This window comes from Nestor notabilis, unplaced genomic scaffold, assembly GCF_000696875.1.
Source record: "Nestor notabilis isolate BGI_N333 unplaced genomic scaffold, ASM69687v1 scaffold10986, whole genome shotgun sequence".
Classification (NCBI taxonomy): domain Eukaryota; kingdom Metazoa; phylum Chordata; class Aves; order Psittaciformes; family Psittacidae; genus Nestor; species Nestor notabilis.
Genome location: NW_009933360.1, coordinates 14025 through 20321, shown reverse-complemented (window position 1 = coordinate 20321; position 6297 = coordinate 14025). Strand labels below are relative to the sequence as shown.

The 6297-nt window shown below is 42.0% G+C and overlaps 1 protein-coding gene across 1 annotated transcript in view; it reads left to right on the top strand.

The window, feature by feature from the left end:
* The window catches only part of LOC104407540 (transmembrane protease serine 11E-like), a 42705-nt gene that overhangs the window by 28704 nt on the left and 7704 nt on the right, over window positions 1-6297 (top strand). The window lies entirely within an intron of this gene.

Below are 6297 nucleotides of genomic sequence, written 5' to 3'. Positions count from 1 at the left end.
TAGCAGCCTTCCAGTATCTGAAGGGGGCCTATAAGGATGCCGGAGAGGAACCCTTCATCAGGGATTGTAGTGATAGGATAAGGGGTAGTGGATTTAAACTTAAACAGGGGAACTTTAGGTTAGATATAAGGAAGAAGTTCTTCACAGTGAGGGTGGTGAGGCACTGGAATAGGTTGCCCAAGGAAGTTGTGAATGCTCCAACCCTGGAGGCGTTTAAGGCCAGGCTGGACAGAGCCTTGGGCGACGTAGTTTAGTGTGTGGTGTCCCTGGTCATGGCAGGGGGGTTGGAACTAGATGATCTTAAGGTCCTTTCCAACCCTAACTATTCTGTGATTCTATGATTGGTTTTGATCAACAAGTCAACTGTTACTATTTCTATTTATCTGGAATCTGGGGCTTGCTAAAGCTTTTTGCAAAGTACCTGGGAGACAGATTCTTCTTTATTGAGTCTTCTGTGGGAGACATGCAGATGAGTGTCTGACCTGAATGACTGAGGAATGTTTCATTTCAAATGTATGTAGCAGTCTTTTTTTTGTACCTTACCAGCCACAACAGCAGCTTGGAGGAATGAAGCAGGACACGCACCTGTGCCTTGGGAAATACAGCGGAGATCTGACATTTCTCCACTTTGATGTCATTAGTTTTGCACAAGGTGGTACTTTTCATGTTTGCAACAGTCTAGAGAGGCTGACTGAAATGTATTTTAAAATTAATGTTTTTCAAGGACATGCTTGTGATGAAGGAATTACGCAGGAAATCATCCTGGTCTGACTAATATGACCCAGATAAGTTGATTTAATTGATTTCCTCAATTAACTAATTCTTGATTTTCCCTTCCTCTGCCTTGCCTGCAGAGCTTGCAAATGGTTTAGGCTGCCCCCACTGCAGTGAGACCTTGATTACAGCTGAGGCATGGGTGTAGGTCAGGAAGAAAGATAATGCTAAAAACTGAATCAGCTTGGGTACATGCTACAGACCTGGTACAGAGTCATGCAGATCTCTCTTCAGGCTGCAGGATGCCCAGTTGGAGGAGTTGTGCGCTGTGAGGTGCGGACCTCTGTCTGTTCTCATGGACAGCATTAAGATGTGGTTGATGGCAGAGGGAGTTGTGGATGTGAGGACAGGTCCAGCAGTGGACGTAAGTAGGGAGGGAAGGGCTGGGTGACAGGGATAATTAGAGGTACAAAGCCGTTGTCTTGTTTCTACCAGGTTACTCTCTGCTTTTGAAGGAATGAGAATTGCATCACCTGTATCTAAGCCATGTTTTACTACTTCTACAAGGGTGCATAACTCTAAAGATTTTAAAGAGTGGCAAGAGTACTGAAATGTTAGTGGAGAGACATTTTAGGCTGTTCTCCTGGTTTAGGCTGGGATAGACTAAATCTTCCTAGTAGTGCAGTGCTATGTTTTGGCTGTAGTATGAGAACAATGTTGATAAAATACGGATGTTTTAGTTGTTGCTAAGTAGTGCATACTTTAAGTCAAGGACTTCTCAGCTTCCCATGCTCTGCCAGCGAGCAGGTCCACAAGAAGTTGGGACACCTGACCTGAAAAAGCCAAAGGGATATTCCACACCATGCTCAATATATAAACTGGGGGGGACTTGGCCAGGAACCACTGATTGCTGCTCAAGGATGGGATGGGCATTGGTCAGTGGGTGGTGAGCAATTGTATTGTCTATCACTTGTGTTTCTTGGGGTTTATTTCCTTCTCTCTTCTTGTTCTCTCTCTTTTTATTACAATTATTATTATTATTCTATTTCAACTATTAAACACTGCCTCAACCCATAAGTTCTACTTCCTTTTTTCCAATTCTCCTGCCTATCCCACCGAGGGTGGTAGAGGGTGAGCAAGTGGCTGTGTGGTACTCAGTTGCCTGCTGAGGTTAAACTATGACAGTCATGCACTATGTAGCCACATTAGAGCATGACTTTTTTCCAAAGCTCATGTTTTGCCATCTTTCAGGAAACTCCTGCGTTTCCTTTTTGGTGTAGTTTTTGGAACATGACTGAATCTGCTGGTCACTGCTCTTATACCCTTTGCACCCCACTACCTTGGGCCTTCATGGTCTTTAATGTAATTAAAATGTATTAGAGTAGAGCTATTATCCCCATCTCTGTCAGCACTGCAGAACAGATGCGCTCTGTGACATTCCCCTCAGCTGCTCAGGTTGGTGACCTACTGAAACTTGCCAGCGATCCTTTCTTTACCTGCATGCACTGTTGTTACCCTAAATAACAGTGAACCAGGTGAGCCCCCTGTTTCTGGTGCAGCTGAGAATTTTGTAATTCTCTCTCTTCTCGAGGAAGTTGTTATTAAAATGTGATAAAGAATAGCAGGGGAAATGCTTCCTCTGCTCCCTGGTGCATTTCACAAAGCTGTGCTTCAAATAACGCATGTACAAGAATGTGTTGTTAGTACTGAAGCACCTACTTTTTCTTAATTTTTTTCTTTACAACCCTCTCCTCCCTTCATACCCCGTTTTAGATAATCTCTACCTTGCCTTCTCTGTGCAAAATACCAACTTACCCAAGCAAGATGTAGAACTTGATATAGAGGATGGAACATGCAGTTTGCCTTTGAAGCTAGCAGTTATATTATGACATGTAGAAAATCCAGGTGGAAACCTTAGAGAAAATCAAGTTTGTGGGAATCAACAGCCATGAAAAATTACATAATTGGGTAAAGCTGTATCAGATTTTTAAAATGGATTTCTCGTCTTTCATTTTGGAGCCATCTCTAGCCCTTTCCACACTGAAAATACATAATATCCTCTAATAATGCATTTTTTTGCCTTGCTTGACCTACTTCAGTATAATGCCTGGTCCATTTGTGTCACTGAATTCTGCCTGGTATTTTCCTTTAACATAAACACTGATGTCTGTGAATAAAATGAAATGAGGCAGTGGACACAAAATTAATCCTTCTGATGCAGTGATACTGATATTATTTAGAGATATGGCAAAATGAGTATGTTTTTCCATAGGAATCTTTGAATCCCTCAGAAATGAGTGGTCACATGCACTCTGCAGTTAGCTATGAAATGCAAATATTTAGGTGGCCACCAAATAGATCCATGGGCTTTGGGCACTTAACTCCCTTAGCAACCCTGACCTTAACTTGCTACTGCATATAAACAATTCCCAAAGTAAAGATGCTTTCATGCTCTTGCTTACTCCTCTTTTCTTTCCATGTTTGCTAAAACACATATGTTGAAGAGTAAAAAAAATCATTTACTGATAAATTATTAATCTTAAATAGTAACTGCAAGTCACTATTCTCATTAGTCAGAAATGAAGACCAATAATTTCAGTGGTTTTAAGGTTATTCTGTTTAACAAATGTGAAAAATAACTGTATTAACAAAATTCTTTGTTCAGTTGGAGAAGAGAGGCCTCTTCTGTAAGATGGAGCCCCTAAGTCACATTTCAGTAGATTGCTGTGACTTTAAATTAAACATTAGTTTTCTCTTTCAAGCTAGGCAAGCTTCAATTAAATAGCAAGTTCCATTCTACAGATAGGCAATGCATGTTCAAGTTGGACTTGTTCTTGTTTACAATGGAAGCCTGAACACTGTTTTCCTAAATGCAGCACAACAACTATTTTTGCAGCTGTATGTGGCTGGGACAAGATATGACACTTTAATTGTTAATAATTGATGCTTTTTCTTGGTAGTGCATACAACTAGGGCAACTAGTAGATGAGCAGGGCAGCGAAATTGTCTCTCGTGCCTTACAAGTGATTGCTTCAAGGCAGGGCTTGCAACATGTTGGCTGGCACAATGCAAGCAGCTATGCTGTTGACCAGGCCAAAATGTCAAACTCGTAACAAAGGAAGGCAAGCCAGTGAGCAACTTGATCTTCAGCAGTATCATATAACCCAAAGCGCTCCCTGCTTTTCATGGGATCTCCTTCTACGACAAGGTGACCCAACTGGTTGATGAGGGAATACTCATTATTCATTACTCGAATTCTGTGTTCAGTTCTTTGCCCCTCACTACAAGAAAAACATTGAGGTGCTGGAGCGGGTCCAGAGAAGAGCAACGGAGCTGGTGAAGGGTCTGGAGCACAAGTGTGAAAGGTCTCGAGCACAATTCTGATGAGGAACAGCTGAGGGACGTAGGGGTGTTTAGTCTGGAGAAGAGAAGGCTTGGGGGGGACCTTATCGCTCTCTACAACTGCCTGAAAGGAGGATGGAGAGAGGAGGTGGCTGGTCTCTTCTCCCAAATAATAACAAGTGATAGGATAAGAGGTAACAGCCTCAAGGTGCACCAGGGGTGGTTTAGATGGGATATTAGGAACAACTTCTTCACCAAAAGGGTGGTCAGATATTGATTGCTCAGGGAATTGGTGGAATCACCACTGAAGTGCTCAAAAACGTGTGTAGATGAAGCCCTCAGTGTTATGGTTTAGTGGTGGTCTTGACAGTCCTGAGGTAACGGTGGGACTTGATGACCTTAAAGGTCTTTTTCAACGTAGCTGATTCTATGATTCTATAGGGATGTATTGTGGGTTCCGCTTACTGAAAATAGCATCAGTTATTTCACGTTTCCAAGCACATATGTGGGCTCTGGGTTTGGGATCTTGGTTTTGAGTCCTGGGTATTATGCCCTTAATTTCACTTGTCCTAATCTGCATGGTGGGTTTCTGGGTCGGTTACCAAATAGGTCTGCTTTCACCTGTTAACAACTCTCTTTACTTTGTGGTTCTCTGCATTGCTGTGGTGTTTTCTTTAGTACTTGTGTTCCAGCTCCCAGTGTGTGATACATGGTCAGGGCAGATCTTTAAAGCAAAGTGGTGCCCCTACCCTGGTGAACACAGCACTGAATTTACTGACAGGTATCACTGGCCTTTTTCCTTCAGCAGTGGGTGGGTGGGAGAGTACAATGGCTGCATAGCCATGTTATATTACAAAATATACTAAAAATTCAAAGCTGTGCAGGCATGCTATTTAAGACTTGCAGTATGGGTGTCTAAGACTCAAGTCTCCAATTCCAAGTCAGTGCAGCTGGAAGCAATGGGTAAAATATTGCCCACGTGAGGTTTGTACTTTTTTCTAGGTGCCTCATAAAAAGGCAAATAGAGATATAGACAGGTGCCTTGCAGAAGAGCTGTGTGACTCATGGGGAACTCAGTGCAGCGAGAACATGCCAACTGAATTGCTTCCGGCACTGCACTTGAACAAGCTGGTTGCTCCTTTTGTCTTCTCAATGAGCTTTGCAACATAATGTAAGTGCTAATAATTGACTGCAGGCTTTATAATTAGGCATTATGAGGTAAATGTCTCTCCACCCAGAGAGGAGCTAAAAACCATTATTATCGATACTGCACTTGAAGGCAAAAGGTGTTCTTTCAATGTTGGATTCTTACTTATTTCCAGCTATAAAATATTAGAGTGACTCGAATGATGAGCTAGTTCTGAAACTTGTATGAATTTCTAGGAAAACACAGGATGCTCACCATAGTTGAAATAAACAAGCAGGGCCAGGTTTTTCAAAGCACTTCTTGCCAATATAAGCATGTAGGTGAACAGGCCAAATCCTTAGCACAGCTCAGCATCCACTTTTTTTCCCCTCACTCTGTAACTTATCATGGTAATGTTTACACCACTGCAGAATCCCTCTGCTGGCCGAGCTTTTACCATCTTGTATTAGGACATATTTTGATGTAAGGGATCTTGGCAACAACCAACCATATTTTTCCATGGAAATTCCAGCATACAGGTAACATTTCTGAGATGCAAAAGCATCTGTACTTGAAGGTTTTCCTTCTGCTTTTACAGGAATTGAGGAAGTACAAGTGAGCATCTTTACTGGAAGGGGACCTCACAAGTTGTTACTTGCCCACCAGAAAAACTTACTTATCTTTGTTACGTGAAAAGTTCCTTTTTATAGTGAGTAAGACTTGCTGTATAAATGTCCAATTATAACTCATCTTCTACTCTTACAAAATAAAGCAGCAGCTGCATGCACGTATATAGCAGGTCTAGCCCTGCCTTTGCTCTGTAACATTCCCTGCAGTCAAGCTGTACATGCACCAGAGTTCTGTTTGTTTCCTTTTTCTACCATAATCTGCTTAATGTCACATTAAGGAATGAATGAGTACACCTCTAGTAATGGTGGATTGCAAACGTGCAGTTCACCCTGCATACCAGGAAGAGTGTCAAGCCCACAGGAAAAACACAAGTGTTACAAGCACAATAGGTGACAGGTATGAGCCAGAGCCCTTTGCATTCAAAAGAGACTTCTGGTTTCATGTTGTTTTGGATCAAAACTAGAATATTATTCTGTGTAGCTGCA